Source organism: Glossina fuscipes, unplaced genomic scaffold (assembly GCF_014805625.2).
Source record: "Glossina fuscipes isolate IAEA_lab_2018 unplaced genomic scaffold, Yale_Gfus_2 108, whole genome shotgun sequence".
In the NCBI taxonomy this organism is placed as follows: Eukaryota; Metazoa; Arthropoda; class Insecta; order Diptera; family Glossinidae; genus Glossina; species Glossina fuscipes.
In genome coordinates this window covers 206,095-228,299 of record NW_023998451.1, presented here as the reverse complement: position 1 = coordinate 228,299, position 22,205 = coordinate 206,095, and the positions used below count along the sequence as shown (strand labels likewise).

The window sequence follows — 22,205 nt, the reverse complement described above, 5'->3', positions numbered from 1 at the left end:
TTCAAATACGAGTAAAACGAGCAAAAGTCATAATAATATCAACTTCATCAACATCAACATGAACGTTGAACAGTAACAACGGAACGAGTCTCCTTTCAACAAAAAAAAAAAAAGAAAAAAAAAATGTGTATTAAACCAGTTGTTGTTGAGTTGAATTTAGTTGAGTTCACAATTTCGTTTCATTTCGTTTCGTTCGTTTGTCGTTCATTAATTCGAAATTTTCATTTGAAACTTTTTTCTCATTACAGTCAGTCAGTCTTTCTGGAAAAAAATTAAGGTTTTTAAATTTGTTGTTCAGTGTGTGCTCCGTGCTGTAGTGTTGTTGCTACTGCTGCTTGAAGTGAAAATATCAAATCCACCTCATACATATACACACACACAATTACACCACTCTATATTCGCATATACATATACACACATTATGCATATACATTTATATATATATATATATGTATACGTATGTATATATGCAAACAAACCACTCTCATATATAACAATCAACCAAACATTCATGGCGTATACGACAACGACAACAACAACAAGAACAATGCGAAACAGACTCGTAGCTGTATAAGCATACAAACCAACGTATCTATCCATCTATAAAACATACATACACACATAATATGTACATACACACACACTTACTGTACATACTTTAGTAAGTACATACATAGTTTATTGCTTGGCAGTGAGGCAATATCTATGTATGCGTTTGTTTATATGTGTATACTATATTTTGCTGCAGCTTTTATTATTGTAACATTCCTAACCAGAGCTCCCTTTCTGCTTGACTCACCATCGAACATTAAAACAGTAAGTCAAACTATTCGTTCATATGCCCGTCCGTTCGTCCGCGACGTTCGTCAGATTCTCCGTCAATCTGTCGCCTAGTCATTCAACTAACACTTGGTGTATGCATATACGTGTAAATGTGTATAGTTATATATGCAGTAATATTTGTAGCTGTGTGTATATAAAACAGCTCTGCTTTGGCTTTACTCTCTTTAAAATATATATATATATTTATATATATATAAATATATATATGCTCATATATATGTATATGTACATTATTTTCTATAAGCAGCCTCGATACGAAACGATATGAAATGAATATATACGCCTCATATGAAACTCTGCTATGTATACATAACCTACAAAAATGTTTATATACATGTACATGATGTGGTGGTAATACAGCACGGCACAGCTCAGTATAACACACAACTATTGCGAACGAACGAACGAACACGATGACTATGTGTGACTGAGAGCCAAGGCAGCAAAATAACAACTACAACGTTCCACAATGATTAGTGTATATGTACTGGCGGTGTTGTGTTTTTTACAGTAGCCATAATTTCTATTCGTTTTAATTGTGTCGTAATTTTTTTTCCCAATTCGACCATCGAAAGGTTTCGTTATCGTTTAGCAATAGTTTTAGATTTTTTTTTCGGGTTTAGTTATATTAAAGTAATTCACACCTAACTCGCAGAGAAAACAATTTCTATTAAAGTGATCAAAAAACTGGGAAACTTCCAGCGATTTCTTACAAGATTTTTATTGGATTTAAGGAAAGGAAACAAAGAAATTACTTTCTGTAATTCTTAATACTTGTAATTTCATCTCCAGATCACTTGATTAATTTCATTATGAATTATACAAACGAACAGATATCATTGATATTCGAAGTATCTCACCTTACGTGTGGACGTAACTACAGCGCTGCATTACAGAAAGAGAAAGGAAAGGAAAAGGAGTTTATTGAATTGAAACATTGTTAAGTAAAAAGAGGAGTGAAAAAAGGTCCAGTTAAGCAGTAAAACAGAAAAATGAACAGAAGATTATAGGATACAATAAGGTAATAACTTTAGCAGTCTCTTCTGCAATACTCAGAACAACTTGCTTGCCAAGCAAAACGTATCGATTTCTGTTTAATACTACATTTTGAGACGATTGTTCAACTGCTTTTATATATAACTCAGAGCAAAAGTTAAGGTAGACGCCTAAAATTAAGTCAACATCAAAATTCCCGAAATTTTCCAACGATCAGACTATCTACTTACACAGTATCAAAACTGGTTACACTCTTGGTGAACTAAGAAGGAAGGAGAAAACTCGAAATTTTGCCAACAGTCAGGACTGATAACTTTTAAGTGGAAGTCGTTCCTTAGAAAGAAAAAATATTTATTTAAGAAAAATATTGAAGATTCGAGAAGCTAGGTCATGTCTCGGCAGACTTTGTCAACCTCAAGAGGTATACTATTTTTGTTTTTTTGTTTGGTTATTTCTTCATTTTTTTTACTGCTTACACAAAATTGTTTTCCTTCTCTGCAGTGACCGTATAATTTTACCTGGCACTTTATTTCGCTGGCTGACTGGTTATATCTTGTGTAAATGGTTCGAAATGTGGGAATGGAACTCAACTCAACAGCACAGAAAGAAGAAAAAAATTAAAAAAAACAAAAAGTAAAAATAAAAATAAAAATGTAAAAAAAAAAAACCCAAACTAATGAACGACGTTCGAACGTATGTCGTTAAAAGAAAAAAGATATGAAAAAATTTCTGTTGTATTTTATTCAACATTTTCAGTTCAGTATTCGGTATTTGTTGTTGCTGTTGACTATGACGATGATGTTCACTGTTATTATTGTTGTTGCTTTCTTATTTTATTTTCAGTATTTTATAGCTAAAAATTTGTTATGTTGAGTTTCGTTTCGTGAAGAAGTAAAGAGAGAAAGACTTGTGGGTTGAAAGTACCGAAATCCAACAAAAGCAGATGAAAAAAAAAAATTTATATTGAAAATAAAAATTAAGATACTTTAGGTACTTAAACATTTAGCTGGTGCATGTGGTTTTTTTTAGGTATAGTGTTTTTATTTTTCGCTCTTCTCTTTACCTGTAAACGGCCTGTAGGATTTATTAACGTTGTTCTTGGTTCCTGAAGAAGAGAGCACAATCAGAGTATATCATACAACGTAGGTTTGCATAAAATTTTAATATTTTTTTTATTTTTTTTGCTTTTTGAGTAGATTCTGTTAGTTAGACGTTTGCTTGGCTAATAGAGTGCATTTATTGTTGATATTGCGGTTTAGTGTGTCAAGCTTAATATTTTATTTGTATTGTAATCAGATCAAATGATAGAGAAAAAAATAAAAAACTAATAAGAAGAGAATGGAGAGAAATTTTAATCAGAAAGTTTCTTTAATTTTTGCTTCGTATTGATCGCGCGAGAGAGAAGTGAAAAATGACAGCAGAAACATTCGTTGTTTTTTGTGTAGACAGATTTATCAGCAATTCTACTATATTTAAGTATTGAGCTATGGTATTTTGCCTTGTGCTAAGCCTTTGCAAATTGTGCCTTTAGAGTCCGTTCATTCATAGCCGTCAAACACTACGTTTCTCTTTGGCGTTTCAAACATATGTTAGTCGTTTCAATGTATTCTTAATATTACAAATGTTTATTCGTATGATGTTTATATCGATTTCGCTAAACGCAATGAAGCCTAACGTTACATTACGAACTCGGCTAGTTTCAAACAAATTAGTTTAGAAACATGTTTCCCCAAATAAGTTTCATCTCGACTAGCGAACAATATGCTATGTGAATATGTGCTATTGAAAAACATTTTTAGGAAGGCTTGTTTGCATTGCTCATAAAAAAGCTAGGCGTCTCTCTCCGAACAGTACTTTCGCCCATTTTTTCTAATAGAAAGGGATTTTCAATTTCAAAAATGGAACTTGCTTCTTCAAGATACCATGCCCATCAATATAAGTGCGTGTGATTTACTGCGGCAATACTGCCACTATGCAACAACAAATTTTTACTCTCCCCATATATTTTAGTCTGAGTGCAGGGTATTGTAATCAGATTATATATCTGGGCACAATTTCAAAAAAAAAAGAAAATGTTTTTGCAGTTCTGATCGTCACTAAGAACTTAGATTTAGGGATGTGAGAAGGAGGGCCTTCTTCAGACCTCATAACAGAAGAAATATCTCCCTTCTTGAACGTATAAAAGTTTTACAGAATAGTTACCCAGAAGACAAGAAGTCACCAGACTTGGTGGATGGTCAGTGGAAAAGTCTCAGTTGGATACTCGCTTGTAAATATGTCTTTGAATAGCGCGGTTTTCTTTGTAACTTTCTTCTGGTTCGCTAAGTGGCTTGTATCTAAAGAATTGTGAAAGCAAGCCATTAATCTATATGTTCGAGAATTATTCTCCAGTTAAAGAGTCGACGATTACGCCAGACGTAATCCGAACCAGAGGAAAAACTCACTCAGACGCCCAATGATGTTCGCTTCTTAAGTAAGTGGTTCCAAGACATTATCTTTGACACCTACGATGTTTAGATGAGTACTAATTTGTGGTTCGATTTTATCTTTAGAAAAACGATCGCCCAGATGTCGCAGCAAGCAACGCTTCGAGTCCATTTTATAACTTTTCATCGAAATGAATTTACGCTTTACGTATTGATTCCAATGTTCACTACACAAGTCATTAAAAAAAAAGAAAAGTTTCGCAATTTAACAGATTCGCGGATGTGAATGTTCCAGCATCTATTTTCATCACGATGCAAAATGATGTAAATGTTGTAGTATTTAAATTTTTAAACCCAATTTTTATTGATTTAATTTACATAGGTAGATTAGTTCAAGAAATTTGATTTGTATTGTCGTCAATGTCATAACATTCCCGATTCTGATAACCGTTTAAGAAGCAAATGGCTATTTTTGGCGGTTCGCTGAAGTTTTTAGCGTCCGTGAAGGTATTAAAGATGTGAAAATTAGCCAGTGACAGGTACAGGATTCGCTTGTTTTTTGGTCGATAGTTAAAGTTCTGTAAGCTTGTTGCTCTTATCTAATCCAATGAGGAAGTGCTCATAGTAAAATAAAAATATATGCTGAAGATATAAGCGACCTTTACGCCCAACAAGCACTCCTTGGAAAGTTCGCTTAATAGAAACCATAATATGGTGATTTCAGATTTTCACCATAAATATATTCCTTGCTGTAGAAAAGAAAAGGCAACCAGCTATCTAGTCAAATTTTTCAAAATGGAATAGCAAGCCCTTAAGTATGAATTATTTTGTATATAGCACTTTAATATCCGAATTAAACATTTAAGAAAAAAAGAGCAGAAAAGAAGATTATGAAATAATTCAATTTGAAGCCAAACAAGCCTCTCTGCCGCATCGTAGAAGCAATATCTCCCTAATTCGGTTACAATGTTGAAGTTCGTGGAAACGTAACTCAATCGTTAAGTCATGTTCCATTGCGTTTTTATAGGTGAAAGATGTGCTAACCTATTTTCTAAAACTGCATCTGCTCCGGTGGAAGCCCCTTTGGTTTAAGCTGGGAAAAAAGGCGAGGCCCACTTGCACTCACTAAAAAGCAAGAGCCACGTCTTGCTCACATAAACGCTGAAAGAGACAAAAAGAGTTCTATACGCTTGTCCAGCTTAGATTTATAGTATAATTTGCTTGATTTGCTTGATTTGCAAGCTGAAAAGACGTAAGAATGAATACTTGAGAAGTATTCTTCTTATTAAGGGTTTGACGATTTTTAATGATTTTGACAGAAAAGAAAGCATTAGCATAAGAAGCGTATGGAAGCAGTGCATTTTTGTGCTTTGCGATATCTGCGATCTTGTTTTAGCAATTATGCGTTGAACGCCCATTTTTTTCCGTCTCAAAACGGGAGATATATGTCGACTTGTAGGGCATCCTACGTGCTGAAGCTCTTTTATTTTGTGATGAGGATCGCCTTTCAATTGGCACGAAACTGGGTTTTTTGATTTTCATATCTACCTCCTCTTTTGTTTCTTTCGTATTTATAATTAAAATATGAATCTCGATTTTTCATTGCGTTTACGATAAGTGAATTTTGTTAATATTCAAATATATTTTCTCCTACTTTTTGTTTTTTTAATTGAAATTCTTACGGCGCAAAACCATTATTTGTGAAAGAATTTCCCCCAAGTTAAATATTTATTTTAAAAATAACGTATTATGCACACACACACATGCAAGCAAATTAACGATCACATCTTTGCCAAGTGTGATAAACGCGAATAAAATACAAAAAATTCCTAAAACTCTCTGGGTTCTCTTGGTAAACTTTCGTGTGCCGCGTTCTCTTCGCGCTCGGTATGTGATATTTCACTTAAAATATAGGGAAATTTTATTGTATTGCAAGATTTGTCGAGACAGCCTACTTACTCGCTATTTATCAATATACAATATACAAATAAAATTACATATAAACACACAAGTTTATTATAGCAATTGCAACAACTGCAATCGCACACAACACACAAATGCACGCGCAAAAGATAAACAGTAAAGGCTCAAGTATCTTGTGTTGTCTATAAACATATTCGCAGACTTTGAAACTTGTGAAATTTTTGCTACGAACATTGAAATGAATTCGAAAATATTTTTTTGCTTCTACCCTTGCAACGCGACCAACATTATGATCGTCATCGTCGTCGTAATCATCATCATCATCATCAAAAGCATACTGTTGTCTATTTGCTTCACGTGCGTCTTTAACTTTCTTAACATTAAGAAAAGGAAAAATACGGTACAATATTGCTTCGACGATTGTGGGATGATGAGCATTTTTGCATACTTAAAAACAAACAATCATACAACTATACTAAGGCTAAGTATTTACGAAAATAAGCATTGCTCGTATATCTATCTGTACAAACGCATATGAACTACAAAAATAAATCCAACTAAAGAGAGAGAGCGCTTAGCAATATACACTTATGTAGAGGAAGATACAAAAAGCAAAAAAAATAAATAAAAACAACGAACCGACAATGAATGTCATCGTCATCATCATCATCAACATGAGATGGAATTAAAAAAAAAAAAAAAAAAAAAATATATATATTAAAAGAAACCCGCACACATGCACGCACATCAAATACATAGTAAAATGACAATAATAAAATTGAAAGAAACGAAATATAAAATATAAAAAAAAAGAAAAAATAAATCCCCTTCACACACAGGTCAGCCGCCGCCTGCATTTTAGTTCAGCAGCTCTTAACGAACCAACAATCGAATAAATGTACGAACGTATGAACGAACAACCGCAGGCAATGGGACAGCTAACAGACACAAGAGACGCCGTCGCGGGCAAACGGGCTTAGCAAGCTATAGCAGCAAAGAGGCAAGTAAGTAAGCAGGCAAGCCAAGCAAGCAGGCAGGCAGGCAGGCAAGCATTCAGGCAATCAACAAGGGCAGAGTATAAAATAAAGCCACTCGTTTTCATATAGCAAATGTAAATGTAAAGAAACCAACATGCCGTGCCAGCATTATCACAACGCTCTATCACTGACATATTTCGTCTTTGAAAAATGAAAAAAATAAAAATAAAATCGTATAAATGGAAAAACACAAAGGTATACAATTCCATACATATGCATATATGCGTGTGTATTTGTGTGCGTTTGTGTAAACGTATATAACATTCACAAATATAAAATAGCGTAGAAAAAAAAAACTGGAAAAAATACCAAATGAATGTCGAAAGCAACAACAAACTCAGTGCACAATAACTCAACAAAAAGAGTATAATGTAGAAATACAAGGCAATCCAGAGCCGTCGCATTATACAAATCTTAACTGATTTTCAATGTAAAGAGAAATGATTAACCATATATAATAATTTTCAATATGAATTCGCTACTGACAGTCTTGCGTAGATATGTCCTTCTAAAGTTCGACAAGTTGCTTTAAGAATAGCGCACTGAGCCTGACTCTAACGAGAAAAACAATTGTGTCAAACATGCTTATTATAGGTTTTGCTTCAAGAACAAACTGACAATTCACGTTTTAATAACTCCGTTTTTTATGACTAGGTTCACCTTCCTCAGCTCAGGAACATTGTTTATTACTATTAATTTAGTCAGGGAAATAAATTCTAAGAATAACGTCGTAAAGCACTAACACCCAAGGCTGTCGGTCTCATTGAACTCTACCGTCCTTGATGATAATTATAAGTAGTTCTTCTGAGTACAGCTTTTGTTTATTAATCTTAAGATGAGAAAATTTTATTTGTGAAAATTTAATTTATTTTTTTGAAGACGATACTTCAAAAACATCCGTTTGCTTTGATTTTGACCAACCTATAAGCTACTACTGCTCCTCGAAATAAGGACGTATTCGTTTCATGGACTTTCGAGACGTTCGCAATCCTTTTTTGTACAATCGGAAACTAGTGGTGACTACGAAAAAAAAATGCTGTTTCCATTTACCCTTAAACAAACACATACACGATTTTCATTTTGGGATCAGATCTCAATATTAAAAGAAAGAAACAATTTCTATGCGCTCTTCTTTTTTGCCAAGAACTAGAGGTATAGGAAATTTTGACTCCAAACTTTTGAGCATTTTTTTTGTTCTTAATATCTACGAAATATGCAAATCCGCTAGCAATATGAAAAGTGGTGCCATAACAGCGAAATGTGGCCATTCTTTCATTATGTTTATATTACCGGCACCTAAGTGGTTAGCATAGCCTAATCCCTTAAAGCAGCTATTCCTAAACTTAACATATTTGAAAAAACCCAAAACTAAACGATTCAAGTTTTGCTTGCTTCCCTGGCAGAAGTCTGTGGCAGATTCGCTCCACAGATTGAAGAACCAGGCTTCTTGATAAACAGTGTGAACATTTTTGATAAGCACAGGGTTCCAAGAAGTAAACGTCTGATGATTTAGTGCATGCATATTCATTATAAGCCTTACTGCAATCTCCTTCACTAACTTTCTTCACTTGCGAGTAATATAATTAATCAATAGCCCCCTTTAAACCTTTGAAGAGCTACGCTAATGCCGCCTATTTTATAAACAGCTAAAGACAAGAAAAATAAACAACAACAAATTTAATAATAAGAGAAACAACTAAGCAAGTTATATTTGCTTAACAGCGAATTGTGAATATCCACTACCCAAGTTAACTCTTACACGTTTATTAATTTTCTACTGAATTTCGTATAGACATTTGCTGTAACCGCGACGTTTTTTTTTTTTTTTAAAGAAAACTGTTAAATATTCAATTCCGGGTGAGCCCGGGAAGTCTACATACACAAAGAGCATGAGACGGTGACGCTGAATCAAATTTTCAGTCAACAGAGCATGAGTTAGAACATGCGTAGCTAATGCAGTAGGATGGTAGCCTTCTCAACAAAAGGCTTTCCTGTCCCATGTCAGAATATCGCGCTAAAACAGACCTAAATGATAAACGCATGAAGGTACATATAATTAATTCGAGTGAACTTTTCGGGCGAAAGTCGTCAAGTAATGCAATTTATGATATTAAAGTTGCTTCGGTTATTTACCAATTCCGGTAGAGATTTTCTTGATTTAAAATTTGCCCTGTAGAGCTAAATTGGAAAGTAAGATATATGGGTGGGAACATTGGTTTTAAAACTGAGTCGCTTTCGAAATCCAATTTGATCAGCAATCGTGCCGTGAAGTGTTCTAAACCAATTTTAATAAGTATTTCCGAGTGTATCACGCGGACAGACGCAGTTAATATACCTTCACCGGGTAGAAGATATAAAAATAAGCAACAACAAAAAAATAATAATAAGAGAAAAATACATTAGCGTCGTTCGTTCATTTCAGTACAGATTGCTTTACCTCTCAAACTCGATTCGTACGTTGTTTTCTATTATATTTGTTGTTCGCAATGATGATTATGATGATGATGATAGCGATAATGACGATGATGATGATGATGATGATTGCTTATGCTTCTTCTGCTTACAATTTTACAACGTATATATATAAATACATGCATATGTATATATAAATATATTTATATATATATATATGTATATATATATAAATGTATATATATTTAGATATTCATATACATATATATGCGAATAAGCTGCTTTTTCTTATATTCTTCACATTTCAAATTTTACAGCTGCACCAGGCAAGTAAATGTACGTATATGAGAACGAGAAAATAAAGTAGAAAAGAAATAATGTATTATATTGTTAAAGCAGAGCTTGTTAGAATTTAATCACCCCGGTTCTTCTTCTTCCTCTTATATTTCTTCTCGTTGTTAGCTTTTCGTTTTGCATCATCTTTTCAATTTTTTACAACATCCTGGGATGTAGTAGTAAACGAACATGTTTTTAGCTGAATTAACTAAAAGTTGTATATGCTGTATAAGAGCTGCTATGGCAGCAAACAGGCTGGCTGGTTGGCTGGCTGGCTGGCTTGCTGGAGCAATCCGTAGGAATTGTTTGCTATGTGCTCACCACTCGAAGGATGAAATGCGATTGAGGCAATATAATGGACTTTGACAGTTCCTGTGTTTTATTTTGTTTTTTTTATTTTTTATGTTTTGTTTTTTCGGTTGTTTTATTATAACTTTTCTTGCTTTAATTTGTTTTTTCTCCGTTTTTTTTTTTTTGGCAAACTTGCACTTGTTGGTTGGTAGTGGTAGGGTTGCTACTGCCGTTGTTGTTGTGCAAAATTTCTGGCCGCTCATTTACTTACTCTCTTGTTTTATTAAGATTTCATTATAATTTTCCATTTTTCTTTTTTTTTCCTTTTTATTTTGTTTTTCTTTTCATATCTTTTGATTTTATTGCTATTAAAATTATTATTATTACTATGGCTACTTCTGTGTTGTTGGGAGGATTCTATCTATGCTGCTGTTTGTGCTATTTGTATTGCTATGCTACTGCTAAAGTCAATGCTTAATCGTTATGCCGTCGCTGTTAGTTAAAAGTTAAAAGATGTTACGCTTCAATTGCATATTGAATTTGCCATATATGTATGCGTTTCTTGGTTAGTTGTTGGCGCGATGTGTGCCACTTTGTTTTTCTGTTTAGTTTAACATGGTGTAGTTGCTGTGACTTTTATTATCGCATCATTTTTTTAATAGCTTTGCTTTTTCCATTTTTTTTTTTTTGGTTTTTGCGTTTTCGCTGCCACTGGTTCACAGATTGGCCATTATATACATGTGGATGTTCTGGTTTAGCCACTACTCTCTGTTAGTTTACAGTTCTAGACTTCTATTCTTTCTTCTGGTGGCGTTCGAGTGCCTGTGTCAGTTTGAAAGTTGCACAAAAAAAAAAAAGAAAACAACAAAAAAAGCCTGTTGGAGCGGTTTATAATTGATCTTGTATGAACACTGGTTTAAAGTCTTTGTGTTTTAACCATTTGTTTCTTCTTTTTTCTTTTCTTTTCTTTCCTTTTTTTTTTTTTTTCATTAACACAAAACAACAGTTATACGCCGAAAAGACTGCCATAAAAATGTAGTTATTTTGATTGGTTCTCTTTGAGCTATTAAGCAACACTTATCTTAAGTAGTACATGTAAAGTTTTGCCTTAAAATTTTTTTAATTTCTTAAAGAAATCCGGAAATTCTAAAGCTGCCATCACGAAAACTTGGCTTATCAAGTTTATTGTGCACCATCAACGATCACATAATGCCTAACTTATGTCATCTGTTCAGAGTACCACACAATGAAATTTGAGAGATGCAGAGTTTATGATCCTAAATCAGACTTCAGGCTTCAGACACACGATTCAAACATTTTATGGGCAGCTCGAATGACAATATTCTCGATTCAATTAATTTGTAACCATCAAGATGTTTGAAAGAACGGATTGGTCACACAGTTATCTCTTTGTCCGTTGCTAGAATTGTAGAAAATTCGAAGATAGAAAATTGAAATTTTGCTCCTATACATTTAAATAAACTTTCAAGTGTGAGATATGAAGTTCTAATCTAGCAATGTCCGCCTGTCACCCTTGTCTCCTTGATTATTAATAGGCATTTAAGACTTTAAGATTTAGAACAGGCATTTACTTTCGTATCCAGCTATTAATCCGACTTAAAATTTAAAATCCTTTTTAGCACCTTTCTAAGAGTGGAATAGAAGTAAGAATCTAAGAATAGATATATAAAAAATTAAAATTTGAAATTGGCCAATGTGGTCCTTGTATTTAGGTAGACAGTTGGAAGTTAAGTCATGCATGAATGGGTCAACTTGTAATCAAGCTTAGGTATGTCCGTATGTGTGTCCATTTTTTGTGAAAAAAAATCTCAAACTCAAAACCAAAGTTGCTCAAATTAGCACGAAACCTGGAAGCTATGGACATTCTTAGTTGAACTCTACACAACAAAGTTAAAAACTACAACACATGGGTTAATATTCCTAAAGAAACAAGAGACGAAACTTGAAGAAAGCAAAGATATTAATGCAAATATTCATGAGGACCACATATCTCGATCATTTAAAACTGCTCGCTGTTGGCGCTCTTGCTCCAAGACCGCAACAATATTTTTTGGTTCATAGTCCGACTTTACATTGGTTATACAAGACAGAGATGGGAACCATGATTTTGAAATGCACGTAAAAAATTTTAATGCATGAGTGTTTTTCTCTCTCTTTCACTCTCTCTCTCTTTAAATTCTTTAAAATCCTTTTATAAGCTGTTGCCGCGCTTTTGCATTGTATTTCGCTCAGTGTGCTATAAAGCTTTACTGACTTTACTGTTGTCTTTTATATTTTTTTTTCCAAAGTTAACCACGCGCATAGAAATTTGCATCCGATTGAAAATAAAATGCGGAAGAAAAATTTTGTTGTTGTCATTGGTTTACTGTTTTGCTCTCGTTTATTGTGTGTATTGTGGGTTGACTTACACGCAGGCACACATATACACCCATGTAAATCTGTAACTCTTTCATAGTGGTTTTTATAACAATAAAACGCATCGACACATTCTCGTATTCATATTGAGACAGATAATGCAGCAGAACATAATCATTTTCGTTTTCCTTTTAAGAGGTCGATAAACATTGCATTGGTACTCCGTGAGTTTGCGTGCGAAATATTTTTTGAAAAACTGTATCTCTTCATATGATGACAAATAAAAGCGTACGCACTCGTGAATTTAATTGAATGCATATATATAAGAGCGTAAAAATTTAATGACAATCTGAACCGCAAACTTAAGCTTGAGTTCGTAGAATAAACAGTAAGATAAGTGATAAGCAGAAATTTCGAATTTTTTTGTTACATTAAGTAATTACTTTACGCTACGAAGAAGATAAATAATAATACTCCAAGATATATCTATTAGGCTGGAGGACACATTTTGCAGTGTGACGATGCGTATTGAGAGGTAATTGTCAGCTGATGTCTAGAGAAATGGCAAAAGTGGTTTGAGGCTCTTCAGTTTTGGAAAATTGCTTTAAAGCAGGAGGTTTCACTAATATATATATATATATATATATATATATGAGGCTTATCTCGAGTATAATTAGTGAAATATATGTTCATGGGAGTGCTAAGAGGAAAAACTTTGCAGCAGCTTCGGAGTTTTATGAATGATTTTCAAAAATTCTATACCTAAAAAATAATATCGTACTGTTAGCGTCAAAATAAGGAAATCAAGTGGTGATGGAGTCTTCTTAGTAGATGTAATGCGGCTTTAGTTTAATTATACTAAGCGGTCTAGTTTAAGTCTACTAAGCAAGTAAATCACTTAGTACAGACACCAAAGCGTTCAGATAGCATCTGTTTCAAGCACCGAGTCCTACAATAACTTTAAAATGACTCTTTCTACCGTTCTTCTAATTTCAAATGAAAATCAAGCATATTCGTTCTGACATTCATAACCGTATGATTCTTGCTCACGTACGCATTGCCCTACGTCCAGTAAGAAGCTTCTGAGACACCATTCGTCTCAACAATATGGATAATGAAACATCACCAGTAATTATTTGCACTTGAAAATCTTTCTTTTTACGTGAGCGAAATATTGAAGATTAAGTGGAAGGAGGGGGAGTGCGGCTAATTGAAGCATAATAAAGAATCAGGTAAATAACATGAAATCACCCAATGCTACTTGCCGTTATTGAATAATCCTCCCTGATTCCTCGACGTAATCGATCACGCTAACGAGCCATTATTATCAGCATTTTCCATGAAATTGTTCGCCCCTTTCGTCGGAGATTGTGAATGATTGAAATCGAAACTCTGTGGAGGGAACCCTTTGTGATTACTTAATCTGATGCAATTATCGGCCATTACTTATTTGAGCTACTATATCAATAGCGTAGTTTTCAACTAAGAATATCTGCTCTTCCGTATGGGAAAGTCAATCCAGCTACAGAGAACAAAATGTGGTCATCGGCTGCTTACTGGGTAATGCTTAGGGGACTATAATTAATGAGAATCTCAAAGTTTATGAGTTTTTGGAGACTAAGCTCTGTGTGGCGGCTGCTTAACGACTAACATACTTGTAGTATAACAGTGTTAGTTGCACCTTTCCACTCAGCTTATCTACCCTACCAAGTTTATAAAAGAGAATCATGCAATAAAAGTTAGGTGGGATAAGCCGTTAAGCTCTACCCACTCGACAGCAAATATATCTGTTTAGTTGCCTACGTCAACAATGAGTGATCAGTGGCAATTCCAATCTAATAATTCGTCTCACTAAACTTGGCCAAAATGATTAAGTTATCGAAAACGGACTTCGGATCGCGGACACCATCGCAAATATTCGATATTGTTTTTGTAAACTGCTCTCTTTACTATAACACATTTGCAAGTGCCGATCCGCTCTGCTAAATAAATACCTATTGAAAACGAAAGTCACTAAGGCCTAAGGCCGATGTCAAGCGAATAATTCTATTAATAAACGCTCTTACAATCGCGCTTAATGTGTTTATTGATTACTAGTGTGTCTAAAAAGTAAAGCCCAAGCGATTTTTTCTTTTTTAGATCTATTCCGGGCTCTATTTGCGAATAGCTTCACGCCAACGGCTCATAACACCGAAATAATATTTGTTGTTAACACTTCAACCCGGCGGAAGGAACTGATATTATTATTTTCTGCCGAATTGGCTTTTAGTTATTGAAATACAAGTTTGTTAAAGCGCGCAAGGCAGTGATGAAACGATTAATCGGAATATTATAAAAATAATGACAACGAAATCTTATCATATAGCAACGGCACTAGACACATCTACGAAATTATAAATATGCAGTCGATGAAAACAATTTACAAAAATATGCGAATTGTCGATGCCGTCGGAAAACTATGTTGAAGAAAATGTTTAAAGCTCAGAACAAAAGACATGAGAGCATGAAAACACAACTATTGTTAAAGACTTCAAAGCACTATCAAGCGTTTATTGTCGATATGTATTCAATGTAAGCGAACAACTATTGTTAACTAAACAGAGTTCATTTACTTTTGCAGGCAAATAAAAGAATTTTTTTTCTAAACTAAACCAAACTTTGGCATAAATAATTTTTGATCTACAAACAGAGCAATTGGCAAAGAACCCAGACATTTTTACCATCTACCATTCATTTATTCATTCATTAAATGATGACTAAAAGCTTTATTATCATATATTCACTAGAAGAAACGAAAAATAATGCTATCGAAATAAAATTTTATACGTCACGCCAATAATTAATTGAAAATGTAAACAAATCAATTGTAAAAGAACAGTTAACGCAAAAACAAAAAAAACCAACAAAAATGAAAAAAGAAACACGAGCAACAACAATCGAAACAATAAATTAATGAATGAATGACTTAAACAAAAAAAAAAAAAAAAAAAAAACAACGCGCGAACGACCTTTAACACCCCTTTACGTCTTAACGTAGAATTACCACCAAATACAGTCACATTTGCAAAGATATATATATAAATATTTAAACATACAAGGAAGGAAAAGCAACCATAGACTTTCTATAGCAACTTTTTTGCTCATATAGAAATGAAATAAATTTTATAATTGTGTCTGCAGGTGAATGATGAAGAATGCGGGATATACAAAAATACTTTGTTAAACTACTGGTCGTTTGTGGCCGTTCCTATGATAATTATGAAAATGTTTTAAATCAAGAATTTGAGAAATTTCAGAGTTAAGAGATATAGAAATTCATCTGAAGTCTGTATCAAAATTAAGGTTAATTCCAATCTTTGTTATCGCTTATTGCTCCTGAAAACGCAATGAAATGCCTAAACCAGTTCATTTTAATATTAATTACCCGGACAGAGTGAAAAACATCTTAGAGAATGAAATTTTGCTAAAAACTCTCTCTGTGAGTTCATAAAATTGGAGCACTCGGTTGGAGCGAAAATGAGTAACTTGGTAGTGAGAATAAAATTGTTTACATCTCAAGTATTCTTTAAAAAGACTTTTTTAATCAATATTGAGCTCATGATCAAGTCCATTCCGGTGTCCATTAAAGACTTAGTATTAAAACTTATTGGTCACGCGGAACGGACAGCGAATAACGAAATGCAATAAACCGGCTCCGGAATTTGTGAAGCTTCAAGCGATGTCAAAATTTCCTTAAAGTACTTGATTAATTAACATTGAAGTTATACCCGGCCACTATAAAATGACTATAGATTAATGGATATTAGTAAATTTATATTTATAAAACTAAAAAGAAAATGCAGAACTTCCACTCAAAAGTTTTTTGAAGAAATTTGTTTATGTGAATTGTGTCACCAATTTTTGCATTGATTACAAATCTGACTCGAAATCCCATTAAATTAGGATATATTTTGAAGGTGAATCAAATTATATCAAAAATATAGAGAACTTTTCGTAAGTCATCGCCTAAATCTTCTCAAAGGAATAGATTGATCAATTTTGAGGTTACGTTCGATTTTTGCATTTATTAATCAATGAGCATTAGCAGCGACAAGTCCATTTAAATGATAAACATTTTGCGAAGAAAGAAAATTCTCGGCAAACTATGTCCCCCTATGTAGCGGCTGATTAATTAAAGCGAGGGGAAAGAGTGCCCCGAAAATCTTTCGGTTCGATGCTAAAATTTATTTATTTATAACTTACACAGTTGCAAAAAATCGCTTAAAATATTTTCGCGAACTTTAAAGCTACCTTTAGATGCGCTCTTCCACTTGATCAGTCGTAATCACAAAAATTTTAAAGATGTAGTGGAAGTTGCAAAAAGGATTAAAAAGTTTATAACGATTTCACCGCTTATATCCATTTATCGATCTAAACGTTTATTTCCTTATTCGATAGTCGTAATTTGTACGATTAAATCAACACCCAGACGTTGGACTGACTATCCGTTGAGTATTTCAAAATTATGTTACATCATTTCTTTTACGGTGAATTGCACTCTATGTACGATATCGTTTGTGGTTTTTCGGCGAGAAGCAAACATCCTTGACTTTGGTAAGTATGAAATATTCCTATATATGTTCGAGTATATATGCATACACACGAAACGATAGCAAACATTACATCTAAGGTATATGGTATGGTATATGGCAAAGTGTGTTCGCTAGCAAAGTTAATATAGCTCTGTCACCTATCTCTGCGTTAGCGATAGTGGTGATGATGATGGTGGGTCAAGGACATTTCAGACGCAGCTGGTATTCAGTAAATACAGCTTTAAATATATGCACGTATGTGTATGCATATGTGTAATTTTGCATGAGCATAGGTAACTAAGCTGGCTATTGTGTATTTGCCGTCAACATAATATAATTCTTTAACAAAAAAAAAAAAAAAAGAAAAAATAATAAATAAAAGAAAAAAGGAAAAGAAAACTCAAAAAAATCAATTTTTTTTTCTTCACAGGAGTTTTGCTTTTTAATCTAATGAAGCCCATAAAAAAAGTCGCTCGTACATAAGTGTAGGTATAGAGAGCAATCTTATTTCGATCAACGTTGTTTATAAAACATATAATGCGTGCACCGCTGATGATGTTTCGTATGAATGTATATGTGCGTAAGTTATTTATTTTTATTTATTTTTTTTATGTTTGGTGACTTAATAGCAGACGCCATTTAATGATGATAATAATGATGTCATAAATGAATGAATGAGTAATCAATTTGTAGTGTAAGCTTTACACGAAAACAAACGCATAAACATACTAAGAAACTGTGACAGTTTTTCTTAATACATTTTCTGTGTTCACATTTCTTAAGAATCAACAGCTATTTACTATTTACGGTATACATGTATAGTGTGTACAGATGTGAGCTCATACCACCCATATATGATGAGGGTATTGTTGTTATGCCACGTTTGGCAATAATATCTGTTTTCCTGTCTACGAATGCCTGTTGAGTTAAGGTAGTTAAGTATTGTGGAAAACTCAAAGTGTCACACATTCTTCTTATACTCATTCGCTTTTAAATCTATATACATATATATACATATTATATATGTGGAAAAAAAAAATGTCAAAATAGTGCAATTAAGACATATCGGGCATACGTAACGTTTTGTTTTTCTTTACTTTGTCACACTTGTCACATTATACAACAGATCATGTGTTACGTCAGTTATCTTACAATGTCATCAAATGACCAGACATTCAGTCAGACAAACCAATAATAAAAATGATAATAAACAGGTGACGGGCGACAAATAAAGACAGGGTGCATTAAAGCGAGATAGTAATATGAAGGGAAAAAAGCAAAAACGAAGAACCTCAGTAGGTTGTTGTGTCTCTGTGCTAGTTAAGTAAGTAACTAACTGGCAAGTGTTTTTTTTTTCTTTCTTTTTTAATAAACCACTTGTTATATGGGATACAACTGATTGGTTTCTTTTGTTTTCACACTTGTTCTTTATAGGAGGCAACTAGGCAGATAGGTAGCAATAAGCTATAAAGTCGTCAAATAGTTTGTTTACATTTTAAACGTTCATTGCCTTCCATAACGGGCATAAATCATAACGAGCCCAATAATAATAGTTTATAAATAAAATATTTGCTTTAAAGAAATTACAAGAAAGAGACAGAAAGTGAATGTTACGCTATTAGGCTGGTAAACAAGAAATTTCGCTATTGTATTTAGTTCTTTTTTATGGGGTATAAGTGATAGAAGAGAGGAGGGAGGGAGAGGGAGAGGGAGAGGGAGAGAGAGAGAGAGAGAGAGAGAGAGAGAGAGAGAGGGAGATATGCTTGTTAGTGGGGAAATACCTTACAACGTCTCCAAGATCCAAGTACGTTGGCCTAGAAAGTGTACATGAGTCCGAAGGCAAGGTTTCCAAGGCAAAAACTACTCATCCCCTTTTTTTTTCTAAAGGCAAAGTGACAAATGCTTCTGATTGTCTCGTATAGATATCTTTGGATCGGCCCCAAAGAAATTTCGTTGTAGTTTCAACTTCTATTAATTAAATGAAGAAATAATTGAATAAATCTAGCGGAGATAAAGTTAAAAAGGCATTTTACATATTGCTTTGCACTCTTTCGGGTTAGCATGAAACAATCTTTCAAATTTGTTTAGGTGCAAAATTTTTGGATTAAGTTCGTCTTTCTTGCTCCGATGAAGTTAAGTTAGACAGATCGGTTAAATTTTTTCTTTAGGTTTGTGCACTACGGTGTTGTGCAATACTTCCTTTTGTATCGTTCTGAGCGTTCTCCTACTTGGAATATATTAGGTTATAACAATTGATCATTAATTACCGGGATTATTTAAGAAAGATGCATTTATTATGTATAGCTCTATTCAAGGCTTATAAAGTCCATTTAGCTCTTCTTCAAAGGTTTCATAAATATTTTATGAAGCGATCTTTTCGAGAATTGTGGTTCAGTTTCATCTATTGTTTCGTATTTCTTTTCCCTGAAGTATACTTGTGAGATTTGCAAAATTATTAGCCACCTATGGCAAGATATCGAAAACGTGGCGAGAGGAGGGCGTAGTTCGGGTTTCTGTTCATGCAATTCAGCTTTCCAAACAGCTTTCGCTTGCAACTTCGCTTTTCGATTATCGAGAAAAATTTTCAGATTTTTTTTGGAATTGTATATCAGAGTTTCTCTACGTATATTTCTTTAAGCACCATTAGTATACGTACGACCTCGTTTAAAGTCCAACCCTCGACAAATGTTTGCTTTCAATATAGAAGAATTGTCATAAAAAGTGCAAGCTTTGATCGGTATTTTTCGTGCCTAGCTTTACCATTGTGAGATAGCTTGTTCGCGTTTCACCAAATTCTTCAAATTGATCACCTTTCACTTTCGTAAAGTACTTAAAATAGATGTATGCGAATAAAGCAGATAACAACAACCATCTAGCTTTGCTCACCTAGATAGGTTTTTCTCTTTCAATCTTAGTGTTTGATTAGATTCGATTTTTAATTTGTGGATTACATAATGAGATGGCCAAAAATATATATTAAAGCGGAGACCTTTTCGTTCGCAAAAAAATGGTTTGGTCGCTTTCTTGCCATTATTTTTGACGACTTTTCTTTAGGCATAACTTTTTCCCAGGAATAAAAAAAAGTACTATCTTCTTAAGGGATTCCATTTTCTCGCCTGATTTGTAAATCTTGCCTATAGGATTTTAGTGTAGACTTTTATTTTTTGTTCATTTGAAAGTTGCTCATTATTGCGTAGTGTTTACGGTAGTCAATGCTGTGCGGATTAAGGAAACAAGAATGATCGAGTGTCAAAAAATTCGTTTAAAGCTTCAATAAACCAAAATATCAAAAGTTTTTAAGTTAAAAAATGTTTTATGTAATCAACGTGTAAAAATACCACTGCTATGACATAACCTTAAATATAAAGATGATATCACTCGCTGAGGTTAATGGTATTCCCGTCAGTTTAATGATGCTCTAGGGTCTACGGTAATAAGGCTTTATAAAGAAATGTTTCACAGCAGTCACAAGCCGTCTTAATAGAGAAGAGGATGATAAAACCAGCGTCTGGAATTATAAAATTATCATTTGATGGAAAACTTGATTTAGCGCCAAAGCTGACTATGCTGCTAATGTCTGCAACTTTAACCACACGGCCTAAAACCAATAAAGTAAATAACTTTTGATTTCGTTGCATCGTTCGTTTATTTTATCAGCCAATCTCGTATGGGTTAGTTATTGTAATGATAGTCTATCCAAGTGTTCCGAAAACTATACCAACCGCACACAACGCGCATTGTTTACAGATTCTCTACGAAACAACAAATGCACACATTCCTAGGCGTTCATACCGAAGCCCAAAGTCATTCATAATTCTCCCTATGTTCACTATAATCATATTATGTGCATACATATACTATATATGAACATACATATATATATATATGTTCACGGGTAGAGAAGGTCTTGTCGCCGTGTCAGCGGTTGTTATAATAGTAGTAGTAATAATAGTAGTAGTAGTAGTAGTAGTAGTAACAGCAGCAGCAATAGCAGAGAGGTTTAGTTAGTTTTCCGTGCAAGATATTATATGTATATGTACACCAGTGCCAGACTGACAGATTGAATTAGTGCCTAACTTGGCCTGGTCTGGCCTGGTTTGTTTGCCTGTCGATTTGCCGATTGCGTTGCCGTTTATGTTGCCGTTTATTTTGTGGCTGGCTTATCATCGTCATTCCTTTACCGTATAGAGATGCCGATTAAATTTCGATTATGAATGAATTCAATTTATATAAATGTAAGTCAAGTCAAGTTGGAGTTGTACGGAGGAACGTACAATGCAAAAATATTCTGCTGAGATGTTGAGAATCCAACCTCAGTCATGCATACATATATAATTTTGTACATAAATATATACGTATCAAACAAACAACAACAACAATAACAACATTTAGGCATTGATATTTTATTTTATCATTATTTTGTTTTGTTTTCGTTTTTCCATTATAACGCATTCCTTGAAACGCGCTGTTTTTTTCAGTTTTAATTCCGTGTATTTATGGTGAAATTTATATTAATGATTGCTTAACGAATACTCAGCTACTAGTGTACGTTTGTATTAAAGAGATGCATTCAAACATATGCTGTGTTCTCAGTAGAGAGAGTTCTTTTTTTTTTTTTTTTCTTTTTTTTTTTTTGCTCAAATACTTATGTGTAAACATGTGTGAAATGATTTTTCAATTTGTTGTCTTGTTTTTTTCTTTTTTTTTTTTTGCATTATTTCAATATAAAATATCTATGATTTTGTTTATGGCATTTGTGTTGTGTTGTGCGGTACTAAAAAAAAAAAAAAAAAAAAAAAATAAATAAATAAATAAAAGGAAAAAAAAAAGAGAAAATGCGACCGAGAGAGAGTAACGCGCAGAGATATAGAGAGTGAGTATGTAATGGGTGGTGGGCCTAGGATTAGATGAGCTTCTGTACTGTTCTCTATTATAATTGTATTACCGGTGACACAAGTGTTTTTTAAATGAAAAAAAAAGAAAAAAGAAAATCA

At 33.5% G+C, this 22,205-nt stretch overlaps 1 protein-coding gene and 1 long non-coding RNA gene across 2 annotated transcripts in view; one reads left to right on the top strand and one right to left on the bottom strand.

Annotated features, from left to right (window-relative positions):
• LOC119638689 (adenylate cyclase, terminal-differentiation specific) overlaps positions 1–22,205 on the bottom strand; it is a 59,170-nt gene that overhangs the window by 29,442 nt on the left and 7,523 nt on the right. The window lies entirely within an intron of this gene.
• Positions 830–2,486, top strand: LOC119638690. Its single transcript, XR_005247478.1, has 2 exons — positions 830–2,260; positions 2,341–2,486. It is a non-coding gene; the product is annotated as an uncharacterized LOC119638690 (long non-coding RNA).